Below are 18269 nucleotides of genomic sequence, written 5' to 3' on the forward strand. Positions count from 1 at the left end.
GTTCAAGACCAGTCTGGTCAACACAGTGAAACTCCATCTCTACTAAAAAATACAAAAATTAGTCAGGCATGGTGGCACACACCTGTGATCCCAGCTACTTGGGATGCTGAGGCAGGGAGAATTGCTTGAACCCTGGAGGCAGAGGTTACAGTGAGCTGAGATCACACCACTGCACTCCAGCCTGGGTGACAGAGACAGACTTCATCTCCAAAAGAAAAAAAAATCCAAAGAATGACACCTACCACCTACATTACAGTGTGTGTGGGAGGAGTAAAAAAAATATTGGCCATTTCTCCACACAAGTTATGCACCCAATATGTGCCTGCTCCTCTCCTTTCTTTCAGTCTTTCATTCCCTGCCCCCTAGTATCGCCTTCTCTCATCAATCACCCCTCTTTGCTTGCAGCATCTACAGCCAAAAATAAACCCTTCCCCACCTCTGAGTGTCAGCACCCCCCTCTTTCCCAGACCCTTTCTAAGGCAGGTGTCTACAAAGGGGACCCTGGCAGAGCTCACAGCTGGAACCAACCACATTCTCATGTCTGCCAAGTTCTGACCTACTTCCCAGCCAGACTGAAGCAGGTGATGCTGGTACTGATTCAGCAAGGTCTTTTTTTTCTTCTTCTTCTTTTCAAATCATCTTGGACTTGGGACAGAACCCAGAAGCATAGAGTTATGGAACTCAGAACAGAAGGTTCACAAAGCCCAAGCCAGCAGATACAACCCTATCATTTTATAGATGTGGAATTTGTATTCCAGAGAATGAGATGTCTCAGGCAAAAATAAATCAGAATCTCAAATCCATCAAATATCAGAAACCACAGCGTGGCCCCAGTTATATCCTAAGAAAGGGTCCTGGCCTGCCTATCATTCTCCCTCATCTCAGAAACTGTTCCTTATGGGCCTGGTGTGGTGGCTCATGCCTGTAATCCCAGCGCTTTGGGAGGCCAAGGTAGGAGGCTCACTTGAGCCCAGGAGTTTGAGACCAGCCTGGGAAACATGGTGAAACCCTGTCACTATTAAAAAATACAAGAATTAGCTGGGCGTGGTGACACATGCTTGTAATCTCAGCTACTCAGGAGGCTGAGGTGGGAAGATAACCTGAGCCCGAGGTGGTTGAGGCTTCAGTGAGCCTGAACCGAGAGGGACAGAGAGGGACCCTGTCTCAAAAAAATAAATAAATAAATAAAAGAGCACTGTTGGACCACATCCTCTCCAAGCTGTGAGATTTTGGATGTATGTGTCTCCTCATCACCTCCAAAACATTATCACCCACTAACCAAAATAATTAGACTGTGAGTCATAAAGCTTAGGTCTTTTCCACAGGGCAACTGGTATATATTCTTTTAGCGTATGATCAGTGTTCATCTATGAATTGTTAAGCTTTTCAAAGATAAGGATTCCATTTTTGTGTAATTATGTGATGCAGATTCATTTGTAACCATAGAGTAAATGTTGCTAGCCTGATGAAGTTTTAGAGTAATACCATGGTACAGGGCGACAAACGATGTAGCATTTTCAATACATCAACTCTTATGCTTCCCATGACTATGGATTTCTTCCCAGCAGTCCATTCATTCTAACAACCTGCCATTCCTCAAATCCCTTCCTTATACACCATGTGTAGAAGCAGTTGTAGATCTTGCTGCGTATTCTCAATGGGAATACCTCTTTGAGTTTTAAGAATGAATCTGGTTTTTCCAAAAGTCACCGAGAAACCATTCCAGTGAATAAGGGCAACAATCCAGTTGGAGATGATTATGCTGAATAACACTTGGCCAAATAATTATTATACTAAGATTTTAGGTGATAAGAGCATCATGGGCCTAAGTCATAGAGTGTTGGCTGACCCCTGGGGACGCCTTTAAAGAGGGTGCTACTCAGTTAATTACTAGGCATTACCAACTTTGCAGTAAATCTCAATATATGATATCTTCCAAAAGCTGCCAAGAAAACTAAATGTGCTGATTCAGAGGTGGTACTCCTCTCCCAATTCCTACTGCTCCTTTCCAAAAGAAACAAAAAAGGTTCTTAAGTAAGAAAAGCCAAGTGATCCGCACTAAAACCTAGCACAATTGTAGTCACCGGCGTATGTCCTCGAAAATGATGACACAGACTTTCCAGTTTTCTTCCCCTACAAAGAATTCATATAAAATAATTTAATGAAAAGGCTTTATGCATAAAAATGTTCAAAAGAGTATTATTTATAAGAGCAAATAACTGGCAATAACCCCTATTCAACAATACGTAAATGACTAAATTTTAAAAATAGTGCATCCACTCGGTGGAATAGGAGAGTGGCTATTAAATATACACGAATTAAAAAATAAACTAGAATGTCTATGAATATTTAGTAGAGGAAGAAAAAAGAAAGAGCAAACAAAATTGCCTAGTATTAAAAAATTGGTGAATAATATTTTAATAACATATCTGCTGCTGAATATTAATAATGATGACTAACACACAATGACATTACTCAGGAGCTCCAGAAGAATGCCTCCATGAAAGCCTGGAAATAAATCTGAAACCATAACAAAAACACAGGGGTTCAAATAAAAGGAAGCAATTAGAAACCTTGTGGGAGTGAAGGGTGGGGGAAGTGCACAAGAAATTATAGCCCAAATAAGGAGAAACCAGTCCAAAATAAGAGAAAAAGTTGCTGGAACTTGAAGAAGACACACAGAACAGACTCCAAGCAGACAAGAGAACAATAAGACAGACACAAAAGACATCAGAGGTATGTAGAAAATGCTAATTTTTTCTCTCAACAAAAACAAAATACAGCCTAAAATTCTAAGAAATAAGAAATTACAATAAGAAGTTTATTTATTATCTATTTACTATGGAAATAAAATGTAGAATGACTACAAAAAAATTAGAATCATCTATTAGATTTTGATGCTAAGGGAAAGTTCAGTCTCCTACAAGTGGCTTAAAGGTAATGACCTCAGAACCCCAGAAAAGGAAATGAAACCACAGCACAGGACTTAGCCCTGTATTAAGCAATATTTACCTAGAAATCATAATGTAAATATTATTTATTTTTTCAGCTTTTGCAATCAAACCACAGAGCACAGATGACTTAGGTATATGTATAAAACTATTAATATATACATGTGCCTATATGCATGTATCCATCATAAACCCTCGAGATGCAAAAGGTAACCTAAAACATTATTGACAAGTTGAAGGGCAAATGTGGAGAGGAAAAGTAGAGGGAAATTCTAGTATCTTCGTCTTACAAAATAGTGAGTGAAGCGAAACTGTCAAAAGTTGATATAGCAAAAGACTGAGATTTATGCATATTCTGTAAACATAAAGGAAAAGACAAAGAATAAAACTAGAAATGTAACTGTAAAAACTTGGGAATAGGACTAGGAGGGACCAATTGGATATAAATAAATAGTCCTTGCCTATCATAAAATAAAGTTTAATAGGCATATCTAAAACTAGTAACTCAAGCATGAGAGACAGAAGCATATTATTTAGAAATATGATAGTAACCACCAAAAACATCAAAAACAAAAAATGGTTCCAAGTGGTTGCCTATGGGTACTGGAACTGGTCTGGGAAGAGACAGGACAGGAAATTATTGTTTTATTATAAACATTTCCGTATTATTTTGTTTTTACTGTAAGGATGTATTATAGCATCTTTTAAATTAAAAAAAGAAAAACTTAGAAAAAAATTATTTCAAGCTAGAAAGGATTCACTGCCAACAGCAGGACCAAGAGGTCACAAAAGTCAAATGTGAAGGGGCTTTCTTGGGAAAACCATGACAAGATGTCGCTCTTTTGAAGATCATTACATGCATAACAAGGTCATCTTTTTAAGCCACCTAGCCCTCTTTGAAGAACTTATCTTTTCCCTTCTCTAACCAAGCTCTTTAACTCTCTCCTGGCATCCTCCTATAAAATTTTCAACACTCTGTGCCCTTCAAGTCTCTTTGCTGGTTTCAAAATAAGAAGCAGTCCCTTATGAAAACTTGAAAATGTAAAGAATCCCTGAGGAAACCCCCAAATCAACAGACATCTCAAGCTGTGCAGCACTGTGGCCCAGAAGCACACCAAGGCCTGGGGGTTGGAGCTATATTTAGCAGCTCTGGGCAGACAACAAGGACTCCTGTTCCCTGGAAAGGAGGTAATTAAAGAAGGCAGATTTAGGCCTGAGGTGGTAAGTCTCAAGGAACTATGGCTCCGGGCAAGCCCAACCTGTACCCTGAATGAGGAAATAGGAAGCCACAGGCCTGACACTCCTTTCATACACCAGCTTTTCCTCTCTCAGGTTTCTAAAGCCAGGGAAATGCCAGTTGTCAGCCTGACCACTTCTTTTTCTCAGTCATTTAAGACTCATTTGTGGGCACCCGCTATGTGCCAGGCTTCATGCTGAGTACTGCAGAGAGGAGAGACGTGAACCAGAACCTTGACCTCAGGGAGCTGACAGGTGAGAAGGGTGTAGACAGAACACATAGCATTAGGTCAACAATTACCCACACCATGAGAGAAGGACAGAAGGGAAGCCACTGCCCATTGGGATTCCTAGGGAGAGTGTCCAAGGTACCGTGCAGAGGCCTGACCCAAACAAATGGGAATGATTCAAACATGTGAAGAACAAGTAGCTTTCTGGAAGGTAGAAATTACATGAGCAAGGGCACAAAGTCAGTCAATTGTGGGGTATACAGGGGAAAAGAAAGTCATCCACTCTATAAACTATGGGGTATACAGGGGAAAAGAGAGTTATCCACTCTATAAACTATGGGGTATATAGGGGATAAAGAGAGTTATCCACTCTATAAATTGTGGGGTATATAGGGGATAAAGAGAGTTACCCACTCTATAAACTGTGGGGTATATAGGGGAAAAAGAGAGTTATCCACTCTATAAATTGTGGGGTATATAGGGGATAAAGAGAGTTATCCACTCTATAAACTGTGGGGTATACAGGGGAAAAGAGAGTTATCCACTCTATAAACTGTGGGGTATATAGGGGATAAAGAGAGTTATCCACTCTATAAACTGTGGGGTATATAGGGGATAAAGAGAGTTATCCACTCTATAAATTGTGGGGTATATAGGGGATAAAGAGAGTTATCCACTCTATAAACTGTGGGGTATATAGGGGATAAAGAGAGTTATCCACTCTATAAACTGTGGGGTATATAGGGGATAAAGAGAGTTATCCACTCTATAAACTGTGGGGTATACAGGGGGAAAAGAGAGTTATCCACTCTATAAATTGTGGGGTATATAGGGGAAAAAGAGAGTTATCCACTCTATAAACTGTGGAGCTTATAGGGGGAAAAGAGAGTTATCCACTCTATAAACTGTGGGGTATACAGGGGGAAAAGAGAGTTATCCACTCTATAAACTGTGGGGTATACAGGGGAAAAGAGAGTTATCCACTCCATAAATTGTGGGATATATAGCGGGAAAAGAGAGTTATCCACTCCATAAATTGTGGGATATATAGCGGGAAAAGAGAGTTATCCACTCTGGATAAAACAAGGGCGGGTGAAGAAGATTAATGTCCATGACTCGCATTTACTGGACTCGATGGATATTCTCTCCTTCCCTGCAACCTGTGCCCAACAGGGTAAGAATATTCCCCCCACCCCAGATTTCACAGATGAAGAGTCTGCAACTCAGGGAGGAGAAACAACATTCTCAAGGTCACAGAGCTGTAAATCAACAGAGGACAATTTCAAAACCAGGCCTCTGTGGCTCTAAGACTCAAGTCCTTTCCTCCTCTGCCATCAAAAGAAGTATAAAAAGAAGGCATCTCTGCAAACAGAGCTAGAAGATATGCCAGTGACCAGGTGCAAACATGTATCACAGTTCACAGCAGCACTCCCGTGGACTTCATTTTTAGGGATTTCCAAAATTTCACACTGTACCTGTGACTGTGTTTAATAGCTCTCTCTCATTATGCCCAAGACCCTGTCACCATCTCAGCATTTAGAGCCTTTCAAAAGCTAGGTACTGACACTGCATTCCCTTTTACCTACACCAACCGGTCCTCCTTCCTGGTAGGCTCTGCCCAACCTACCTCTCCTTCAGGCTAACTCCCAGTCATTAATAGAGGTTGGCTCAGCTTGGTGCAGTCACAGTGGCCTCAATGCAAATGCTTATTGAATTACAGAATGTACCCCTACTCTTTCTCTACCACCCTGAAAAAAGAAAAAAAAAATGTTTACCGGAGCCCTATTGACTTTAAAAAGAAGCCCAGGAGGCTCACCCTTCAATTCCTTATTATTCGAGGCTCACATTAGGGTCCGACCTGCTTTTCCCAACACACAGCTCAGTATGGTGACCGGATGCCACCCTCCTACAACCTAAAGGAATGCCATATATATAGCCTTCAAAGCCCAGTTCAAATCCAATATTTAAAAAACAAATTTCCTGGCTCTTTGAAAGCATCCCCCTTATAAGCTCCCCGGGCGCACACTTGTCTCTTTCCCCACGCTCCTGGCACTGGATAGTTCATCTTTCAGTGAGAGCACACTCTCCCTTCCCTCCTGGATGGGGAGCTCCTTGTGGGAAAGTTCTCACGTCTGGAGCCCATCCAGAGCCACACAGTGCAGGGCACATGGCAGGCACTGAGAAACCACAGCAGCAGGACTCTCCGTGCTGGAAATAGGCCGTGCAAAATCAAATCCTTCAGAGCCTCACCAATGCCCTATCCACAGATTTTTACCCCAAGTACATTTTACTACTCTATGACAGAATCTTCCACACAAATTCACATCTTGGAAGCCCCGATGAATTAGAATCCCAGAGGCATTGCAATGACCAGTCAAATCTTCCATTTGATAGTCTGCAATCAAGAGGTACCATGGTCCCTGCCTGAACACCTCCAGCAACCGGAAGTCTTATACCAATTGATACAGTCCACTTCATTTTTGATACGTGCTACCATGGGTCCTTACACACTAGTTCAGTCTGTCTCTATGGGCTGTGTGCTTAAATCCCTAGGAGTAGCAGGTTAGAAGATATAAGCACATAACCAGCTAGGAAAGCAGTGTAGTATGACAATTAAGGTCATGGAGTTTAAAATCAAGCAGAACTGGGTTCACATCCCAGCTTGCCACTTGTGGGAGGCCACAAAACCTCCCCAGCACACCCCCCACCACTTCCACCCCCTCCCATGGCTGTTCCAGGATAAAGGGAAATGATGCAGGCAGAATACCTGGCACAGGGGACACTGGGCAAGCGGCAGCTATCATGGTCATTAGTTCTATTCCGGTTTCCCATTCTGATGTGCCACATAATCAGTGCTAATCACACCCTTGGCCTCTACATGAGGTCTGTATGCCCTTCCATAGGATGTCTTTGAAAAGCTTCAGCTGACATCTCATTCTGTTTGCCGCTGCCTGGGCACAACCGGAAGCAAGAAGTTGACTGGGGCTCCCATTGCAACATCTGACACGGAGCGGGCAATGAAAAAATAATCAGAACAAAGCTTCTTTCACTCAAGCCTTTACGGGTGCTGTCCAAGACTCTACAAAACTGGAGGAAGACATCAGATGTCACAGCAGCTGCCTGGGTCACTCAGAGCAGTAGATAATGATGCTCTTCAATGCCTCGATGTTCTTCAATGCCTCAAGCCTCTTCAACCATAGCCCCAAAGAGGACACAAGGAAGGTGAGCAAAGGCGGAGGGGGACGGAAAGGATACTCCAGGACTTGGTACCTATTTTCCACACTCCCAGCTGCCCTCTCAGGCTCAGAGATCTGAGGACAAGAGTTCAACCTCTTCACCCAGTTCTACTTCCACCCCAACAATGCAGGTCAGAGGCAGCTGAGGTAATGTGAAGTGTGTCCTCAGGCAGATAGTACAAAATCCAGGTCTGACCTTGCTATTAAATTTATGTGACCTTGGGATGCCCATTGACCTCTTTGGGCCTCACCTTTCTCATCTGCACAGTAGGATACTGGCCTAGACCACTGGTTTTTAATCAGCGATGTGTAATGGAAACACTGAGGGGATTTTCTCTAAGTACTCTTGACCAGGTCTATTTCTCAGAGATTTTTATTCCAGACTGGAGTGAGGGCTGGGCATGTGTGTGTATGTATACTATATGTACATATATTATATGTACATGTCTTATTATATATTATATATGTACTATATATTATATATGTACTATGTATTATATATGTACATATGTTATATGTACATATGTGCTTTTTATATATATATACACACACACATATATATTTTCAATTCTTTAGCTGGTTAAAAATCACTGACTTAAAGATCCCTATGATGCCTTCAGCAAACATCATCATGTCTCACCCTTGGAAGAATGTGTATAAAGAGCTGGGCACAAGACTTGGCACACAGCAGGTGCTAATTAAATATTTGCTCCCTCCACTATCACAACCACTCCCAGCCAAAAGCAATGGCAGCCACATAGGTCTCACTAGGCAAGATGGCAGCTGGTGCTGTACGTGAAACAAATTGTGTCAGTCAATTAAGGAATACCCATGGTCTAGTCACAGCAAGTTCCGACCAGTGGAAAGAATGAGGTAGGGATGACTATAAATAAGTATATGATGAATATAGCAGAGGTGAGCTTTAAAGTAATGCTTCTCAAACTTTCAGCAACACCTAACGACATAGATTCTGGAGTGAGGCCGAGAGTCTCCATTGGTAACACGTGCTAAGTGATATTTATGCTGCTAGCCCAAGGAGCAAACCAGGAGTTGCAATCTAAATGTATGCATTGTGAAGGACAAACTTGCAGCCTAAGGCAATCGTTCCACACAGATTTGCTGAGCATCTATTAAGCACCACTCAGGAAATGTGCTGAGGCTGGAAAGACTCAAGAGGATTAAGACTTAAGAAAGAGACATCTCAGCAAATACTAGCAGTAAAATGTGCCGTAAATTCCATATCAGAGACCTGGCCAAAGTGCTGTAGGCATCCCAGCAGAATGCCAGTAATTATATCTGTGTTGCCTAAAACAGAAAACAGTGAGGACGCTGATGAGGTAGTTAAATTGTGGAAGAGAACAATTACAAAACAGTATGTACATGGTCAGGTGCAGTGGCATGCACCTGTAGCCCCAGCTACTTGGGAGGCTGAGGCAGGAGAACTGATTGAGCCCAGGATTTCCAAGGCTGCAGTGAGCTATGCTCATGCCACTGTGCTCCAGCCTGAGCAACAGAGAGTGACCCTGTCTCTATAAAGTAATCAATTAATTTTTTAATTAATTAAATAACTTTTTAAAAATTGCTTTCAAAGTATGTACGGAATTGCTCCACTTTTGAGGCTAGAACCAGGTTGGCAAACCGATATTTACACAGCTTACTAGCGAGAAATAATTTTTCTATAGTTAAAAGAATCTTGAAGCAGCAGAAGAAAAAAGAGGAGGAGGAGACAGAGACCATGTATGGCCTGCAAAGCGTAAAATATTTGCTACCTAGTCCTTTACAGAAAATGTTTGGCAACCCGTAGGGTAGAAAGATAGATACACAGATAAAATTATGCAGCAAATTTCACACTGACTGTTGCAGATGGCTGCAGGTGGTTTTTATTTTCTTCTTCTTCTTTTTCTTTTTTTTTTTTTTTGAGATGGAATTTCACTTTGTTGCCCAGGCTGGAGTGCAGTGGTACAATCTTAGCTCACTGCAACCTCCGCCTCCCAGATTCAAGCAATTCTCCTGTCTCAGCCTCCCGAGTAGCTGGGATAACAGGCATGTGCCACCACGTCCAGCTTATTTTTGTATTTTTAGTAGAGATGGGGTTTCACCATATTAGCCAGGCTGGTCTCGAACACCTGAGCTCGTGATCTGCCCGCCTCGGCCTCCCAAAGTGCTGGGATTACAGCCATCGCGCCCGGCCTATTTTCTTCTTTATGTTTTTCCATGTTTCTGTGTTTCTCCAGAGACAACATGTTCTCTCTGAAACTAAGGGTGAAAAAGTTATTGTCCTTTGTGCAAGGTATTTCACATTCTAATAATCTACCTTAGAAAATAATCATAGGTGCAGATAAAGAATTTTGTAAGAAGGATGTTCATCACAGCGCTATTTATAATGATGAAAAATTAATATTATGGTATATTCTTAAGATGAAACAGCATACAGCCATTCAAAATTACATGTACAAACAATTCTTAATGCCATGAGAAGCTGCTCATGCTCTATTGTTAGGTGAAGTGGCAAGATATAAAAATGTTTATATAGTAATATTTAGTCAGTAAAATGCATATGCACATAAAATCATGAAAAGCATCACTAAAGAAAGAATATTAGAAACATAAACAATGTTTATGTCTAAATAGTGATTTATGAGTGATGCTCATTTTCTTTATACGGTTCCATATTTTTGAAATGTGTTATTATGAGTAGGTCCTACGCTTATATCAGAAAAATACCACAGATAGTAAGTTCAGGTTTGTTTTTGCTTTAAGTCTTCTTGAGGGAATATAAGGAGGTTCAAGGAGAAGACAGAACATTCCCCAGATACAAACAAAGGGGAAGGGCCCTCGGGCCATCAGGGCAGCATATGCTAAGACACAGAGGCTGCAAGAGAGTGGGGCCAGGGACACACTCAGAGTAGCAAGCACAGAGCATGACTGGCAGGGGACAGCCAGAGCAAATCCTGGAAACAGAGGCGAGGTCAGATGACAGCAGGGCAAGGTGTGCACGGTGAGGGATTCTACCCACAGGCTACGGGAGGCAGTGAGTGAGAAGGCAAGAGGCCAGCTGGGAAGCCGAAGGACAGATGCCTTCCCAGACACCTTTAACAAAAGCAGAGTCAGGGAGCGCAGAAGCCTGCGCCAGGAAGAGCAGGAAGATACGTAAGTGTCTTACACTCATTGCCATTTACAAAATGGTTCTCCTTCATTTTCTTCAAACAAGGCTATGCATATATTGGTGTCTGGAAATGAAATTAATTAGTAAATCAAATCAATACATTCTTATTGGCCAAGCATCACTCGCGAGCCCTTCTGACTTCATCCTAAAAGTGGACCCAACCAACAACCCCCTATGTTGCTTCACAAGTAATTTCTGACCAGTCAGGCACAGATGCCACACAAAAGACGAGGCCTGAAGGTGCCATTATCTGTCAAATGGACCCAAGACAGGATGAGGCTGAAAGAGGAGGAAGAGGAAGAAAGGCTCACTCGGGGGGAGAGGAGAAGCTGCTGCAAGCTAACTACTGCTCTCACTGACTCAGGATGCCCACTGCTCACAACCAGAGGCCACAATTTTGGAGGAGACAAGAGACTGCAGAGAGGCTGTGCTGAAGCTCACTCCATGGCTGGATTCCCGGCAGGATAAGAAATGGAGTTCTAGTAAACTAGAAGGAATGCTGCTGGCAGGAGACAGACCTCTCGAGAGGGCTTTAAATGGAAATACGAGAGCACGAGAGGAACTCTAAGTGCAGAAAATGCACTGGGCAAACAAGTGTGTCACAGATGTGGGCGCCCCAGAAGGGGAGGAGCTCTGGAGTCACAGAGGACCCAAGGGAGAGAGCGTCAGGTGGCCCTCCAAGCCCACGGGTGGCAATGAAATGAACTGGAGAGCTGAAGGCAGGGGCCTAGGAGGAGGCCGCAGAGCTGTGATGAAGGGCTGCTCATCAGAGGCACACGCACGGGTCAGATAAAGAAGCTCCGCTACCAAGACAGGAGGCAATGCAAGGCCACAGTCGAAGATTCCATGCATGCTCTTCACAGTGGCAAATTCAAAAGCCTTGGAGGGCAGCATGCTTCCATGATAACAGGGAATGGGGGCCAGGGTGAATATGTAGACTCCATATCAATGCTTTCAAAACCTCTCTCTCTCTCTCTTTGTCTCTCTCCCTCTTTGTCTCTCTCCCTCCCTCTCTCTTGCTCACTCTCTCTCTCTCCTCCCTGCTCTCCTCTCTCTCTCTCTTTTTTTCTCTCTCTCTCCTCTCTGCTCTTCTCTCTCCTCCCTGCTCTCTCTCTCCTCCCTGCTCTCTCTCTCTCTCTCTCGTCCCTGCTTTCTCTCTCCTCCCTGCTCTTCTCTCTCCTCCCGTCCCTGCTTTCTCTCTCCTCCCTGCTCTCTCTCTCCTCCCTGCTCTCTCTCCTCCCTGCTCTCTCTCTGGCCTAACATATCTGCATGTCCACAGAGGCACTAATCTGCAGTGACGATGGACTTTCTCGACCACCCTGCTACTAGGAAACTTCTTCCATATATCATAAACAGAGACCAGTATTACAATACTTCACCCACGGCCCCAATCTGGCTTTCATGTCTGTTTCCTGTGTGGACCACAACATCCTAGACAGCCCAAATGAGGCTTTATTCACCTCCAGTCCCCAGTCCCTGGAACAGCAGACAATATATATGGAATCAACAAGTGTCCTTCACTGCCATACACATTGGCTGTGAATATCCTTTTGCAAATGCAGAACATCTGAAAGATTCTCACATTGACTAAACAACAGTGTGACCTGAAGTTAAGAGAACCATAAAGGTAAATGATTGCTAGAAGTTTAATTCCAAACAAGGAAGAACAATATGGTGCAATGGGCAGAAGACAAACACTGGGAGAATGAGAACGTATTCTCTTGAGTTGTGACGTGAACAAACAGAGATTCCAAGCTCTTGGAAAAGCAAACAGTCAGCAACCAGCATGGTGCTTAGAGTAGTCCCTGGGCAACAGAAAAAACAGATAAATGAAGAAACATGGACAATCACCCTAACTGGGTCTCAGCCTGAGGAGGAGGACTAGGACTTCTGGAGAGAAATGAGGAGAAGCATGAGGAAGGGGCTGGGAAAGACACTTCCCTGTGGGCATGTGGTGCCCTCCACTGGGGCCAGACTTCCCAGCGTGACTCGCTCTCCCCATCTGTGAAACTGGTCGAATCCCTGAGGTCTCTCCCAGCACTGACTATCAAGTGACAGAGAACCTAGAAACTCCAGGAGCTCCATCACAGCCCTGACTCCCTGTCCAAGTGAGACCGTGGCAGCCTCACTCTTCTCACACCTATAAACTGAGGGTGCTGCAGTGTCAGCTTTATCAACACTACCAAGTACACCTTTGCCAAAAGCTCTATGGATGAGAAAGAAAAAGAGCATGTATGGAATTGGCCACGGCTTAGCACCGTCTTGAACATGACACACTTGTGCACATCGTCACATGTTCCCAGCATCCCTGTCCCACCTTAGGCAGCAACTGTCATCCCCCAAGGATGACCTCCCAGAGTGCTCAGGGCAGCTCCATCTCTCCAGCCCTCATTCCTGTCCAGTTCTTTGGTGTTGCCCTGTGATAAAAACACTGCACTTCTCCGGTGTGTTTTAACCATGAATACCTTCCTACAGACAAGTACTTTAATCCTTACTCCAGCCAGAATAGGTAACATCAGCATAATCACCGCCATTACTCCCATCTTACAGATGAGAGAGCTGAGGCTCATGTAAGACCTAATCTTCATCTTCCCAGGGATCCTCCAGCTCCTAGCCAGGCCTCCCCCAGCTCCTACATCAATCATGAAAGACTACAGCAATCACATCCAGCACTGTTCTGATCTAGTCTCTTTGCCGCTAAATAAAGGCAGAACTCAAGGTGGCAGGATCAATCCTGCATTCAAATCACTGTACTGTCTGCCATCTTCCTATGCTGGTCCAGGGAGCAGAACTGAAAATGTGCCTCAAGGCCCCATTCCGAAACAGATGCCATCACCCTGGCCAGATTCCCCAACCATGCTCCAAGACTGGTATCCATCTCACTTCAACCAGCCCTCCTTCCCAGACCTGGGTCTGTCTACTGGCACAGGGGGACCCTGCCATGAAAATGAGGGCATCTCTACTGGATTGCAGGTAATCCCTTCACTGGGCTGGGCCACCCATTCAACCATCACTGGACCACCCCCAGGCCTGCTACCCCTTCAGACACTCAGCCTCATGCTTCCTAGCTCTTTCTACCAGGTCTCCCCCTCAGATCAATTCCACCTCAGTCCAAAACTTGCCACCTCCTAAGCGAATTTCTACTTCTTCCCAATTTCTATCCTTCCTCTAGCTCATTACTGCTCTCCTATTGCTTAAGCTAAGTCTATTTCAAATTATAGCTCAGAGAGGGCAGGTGACTTGTTCAAGACTACACAACCATTCAGTGGCAAAGCTGGGGCTTGAACCCAGCTCTCCCAATTCTAAGCTTTGTGTTTTTCCACTAAATCTCAGCTGTCTCTCTCTATCACGCTGCTCAAGAAGCCACTGGAGCATGAGAGGGTGCAGACCACATCTTATTCTCTTTAGTAACGTGTACACTGAGGGCCAGGTATACGTTCAGTGACTTCCTGCAGCCCTAGGAGGAGTGACTGTCTTTGTTTACAGATGAGAAAATGTTTTCAGACTACTGCAGTGCTATACCTCCAGTCTAAATACAGTTCTGAACACACAGCAGGGGTCAATAAATGTGGGTTAACGGATTTTTTTTTTAATTAGCTTAAGAGAGCCTAATGGAAAGACCTGAAAAACAAGTTTGTGACCAGATCAGGCAAAGGGGTAAGACCCAGCTATCATTCTGCAGTAGATCTAAAAATAATATTGTTTCAGGACAATCTCTGGTGGCAATGTGAAGCAGTCCGTGAGTCTGGGTGCCTGATTTTGACTCTACCTGACCTGACAGGCTGTGCGACTCTAGGCAAATCTTTTCTATTTCCAGGCCTCATTTCCCCATCTTTAAAAACATTTTTTTTTTTTTTACAAAAGAAAGCAAGAAATCCCAGAAGTTGAACTAGATCGTAGGTTCTCTTCAACATTAGTAATACCTGTGAGCTTCTTAGAAATGAAAATTCAGGGGTCCCGCCTGACCTACAGCATCAGAACCTCAGAGATGGAGTCCAGTACTCTCCAGGATGACCCTAACGTTCCTTCGAGTTTGAGAACCATTAGACTCGATGACCTCTATGATCCTTCCAGCTCTATCACTCTGAGAACCCTATGCTTTCTCAATTCAACAGCATCAAACTCCTCCCAGTTTTGCCATTCTGATTTTGATCTGGCATGAACTTGGGTCAGCTGGCTCTCTCACCTGGTCATGTCTGATGCTTCCTCCTGTGATTAATAGAAAAGGCCCCAAGAAACAGACAGTATACTCCACTGCACTTATTTTTTCCATTTACCACCTCAGTGGTATGCATTCTGTCACTATATTAAAAAAAAAAAATCTACACATACAAAAAAGCCCAACTATGAGCATTGTGGCATCCTGGTACTATCTGTTTAAAAACTGGAAAGGGATTTTACTCCTGAGGCAAGTCAGTATGGAACTGCTGTATTATCTGAAAAACAGGGCGTTCCTGAGCCCGGTGATCTCTTTTTAGTATAAAGCCAGTTGAAGGAATAAGAGAGCATTTGCATTCTCTACCAGAAATACTCGTAGATTAACAAACCATTGCTTTCTTGGCCCTTATATATCAAAACAAACAAATCCAGATCAACCTTACAAGTATAAAAACACATTCCAATGAGTACTATTTTCTGTGTTAACTATCAACAAATGGGCTGTTCACTGCTGAAATAGTGCCTCAAACTGTATTGTGAAATGAATGAATATGCACCTTCTCAGTGCCAGCATGGGAGAGGTAAAGATAAGCAAGTTGAAATTCTACTCTAGGTGGGGCGTGGTGGCTCACACCTGTAATCCCAGCACTCTGGGAGGCCAAAGCAGGTGGCTCACTTGAGGTCAGGGGTTTCACACCAGCCTGGGCAGCATGGCAAAATGCCATCTCTACTAAAGATACAAAGAAAACTAGCCAGGCCTAGTGGCAGGCACCTGTAATCCCAGCTACTTGGGAGGCTGAGGTAGGAGAATCGCCTCAACCTGGGAGGTGGACTTGCAGTGAGCCAAGAACCCACTACTGCACTCCAGGCTGAGCAACAGAGCAAGACTCTGCCTCAAAAAATATAAAATGAAATAAAATTCTACTCTAAAGAAACTAAATTTGAGTCTAGTGTCAGCAGTGTCAAACCTGTCCATCCATCCAACAAATGTTCGCTATGTGTTTGCCAAATTCTGGACTGACAGGAATGTCCTAAAGAAGTAAAAAGCCCAAAATAGGACAAGCATATTGATAACTACAGGAGAAGGTAAGAAGTGATCAGTGCCATGCAAGCAGTACAGACAAAGGGCCATGGAACCATAAGAGGAAGCGATTATTTCCTGCTTAGGGGGGATGGGCAGAAATCAAGGCTTGCTTCATGGAAGAGGTGGCATTAGTATGCTAGACCTTGAAGATCAGTTGGGTTCAAACAGGTAATGATGGCAGGGCAGGGTAATCCAAACGGAGAAACAAAGACAAGAGTGAGGGAAAGCAATGGAGATAAGGTTCCAGAAGTCAGTTGGCCCCATTCAATAAGACCATAAATGGCAGGATAAGGAAGATATACAGAGGATTTACGTCTCCAGGGTTCAGCTCCTTCACCCAGCCTCCCAGTTAGAGGGGTCCCTCCTCCCCCATCTCTCCAGGCTCCAGGGACAGAACTGCGCACCTGCTGCCTCACCCAGCGTGCTGTGCCTTCCCTGCTGCCTCATGCCTGCGTTCCTCGGGTATCAATGCCTGCGCACGCTTCACTGCACTTGCTATGCCATGTCTTTACACTACTGTTTTCTGTAATTTATAAAACACATACTGCCCACGAGTTTGTATTTTTAATTCCTGTAAGAAGTTTCGGGATCCAATTTGTGTGAAAGTCAGACTGTAACATAATGTAGTATTGTATGATAAAAGCCTCCAAGAATAAAAACAGACAGTATATCCCGCTTATCAGATACTCAAACACTGGTTCCATTCCTGAGTGTCACAGATTTCCTCATGAATAACTCTTCTTTGTTTTGCATCAACTTGTCCCAGTCTTCTTGAAATAAGTTCTAAGGGGATAATTTCTTAATTTTCAAAGCTTCTTTTTCCAAACATTGATTGAGAACCTACTATGTTCCAGGCTGTGCTAAAAGTGGGCACAATGGTTCGCTTAACTTTCACAAGGTAAAACTGTGGTATTTTGTGAGGGTTAAGTCCTGTGAGACATTAATGATCGCTGAACCCCCTTTACAGATAAGGAAAAATGAGAGGAAAGGTGGAGGAGCCTGGATTCAAACCCAGATTTTTGGGAGTCCCCAGTGCTTGCTCACTCATTTATTCAACAGGGACAGGATCAAGGCATCTCCAAGATCCTAGACCTTCTCTGGGCTTCCAGCTTCTCCCAGTATTGTCACTTCACTTTTGGGGACCTCAGTCTCTTCCCCTAAGAACAAGGAGACTCAATGCACTTTTAAAAAGTCACTTAAAAGTGACTTTTAAGCTCTGCTTTGCCAGAGCCCTTCAGGGAAAGAAATCAGGGGAAAGAAAAAAAGGTGGGTCCCATCCCGCTGGACTTCATCCACAGCTGCTCCAGACTACACAATTACAACATTATAGGTTGTAATAGGCTTTTCTTTCTTACTTTTTTTTTTTTTTTGAGTTGGAGTCACTCTGTTGCCCAGACTGGAGTGCAACGGCACAATCTTCAGTTCACTGCAACCTCTGCCTTCCAGGTTCAAGTGATTTTCCTTTCTCAGTCTCCTGAGTAGCTGGGACTACAGGCATGAGCCACCACACCCAGCTAGTTTTTGTATTTGTTTAAATAGAGACGGGGTTTCTCCATGTTAGCCAGGCTGGTCTCGAACTACTGACCTCAGGTGATCTGCCTGCCCCGGCCTCCCAAAGTGCTGGGATTACAGGCGTGAGCCACCGTGCCTGGCCTGTAATAGGCTTTTCTATAAGGAATCCTTCTCTTAATATTAAGGAATATGGGCCAGGCGTGGTGGCTTACACCTGTAATCCCAGCAGTTTGAAAGGCTGAGGCAGGAGGATGGCTTGAGCCCAGGGGTTTGAAACCAGCCTGGGCAACACAGTGGGACCCTGTCTCTACAAAAAATACAAAAACGTAGCTGAGTGTGGTGGCATGCACCTGTTGACCCAGCTACCCCAGAGGCTAAGGTGGGAGGATTGCTTGAACCCAGAAGGTCAACGCTGCAGTGAGCTATGATCACACCACGAGGGGGACTCCAGCCTAGGGGACAGAGCAAGACTTTGTCTCGAAAAAAAATAAGTAAATAAATGTTAAAGAAGATGAAAGTTTTAAAATGATTGTAAACTGGGTATCCTGGACTGGATCTTGACATAGAAAGAGGAAAGTAATGGAAAAGCTGGTGAAATCTAAATAGTTTGGAGTTTAGTTCACAGTAATGTACCAACGTCAGTTTCTTAGTTTTGACAAATGTTCCATAGTAATGTAAGACATCAAAAATGAGGAC

General features: G+C 43.8%; 1 protein-coding gene and 1 pseudogene across 2 annotated transcripts in view; both read right to left on the reverse strand.

The window, feature by feature from the left end:
* Positions 1–18269, reverse strand: part of LPP (LIM domain containing preferred translocation partner in lipoma) — a 766241-nt gene that overhangs the window by 729284 nt on the left and 18688 nt on the right. The gene's annotated exons all lie outside the window — the stretch shown is intronic.
* Positions 10630–11735, reverse strand: LOC105553744 (annotated as a pseudogene). Its single transcript, XR_001008209.1, has one exon. The product of XR_001008209.1 is annotated as an uncharacterized LOC105553744 (transcript).

This window comes from Mandrillus leucophaeus, unplaced genomic scaffold (assembly GCF_000951045.1).
Source record: "Mandrillus leucophaeus isolate KB7577 unplaced genomic scaffold, Mleu.le_1.0 Scaffold607, whole genome shotgun sequence".
NCBI lineage: Eukaryota > Metazoa > Chordata > Mammalia > Primates > Cercopithecidae > Mandrillus > Mandrillus leucophaeus.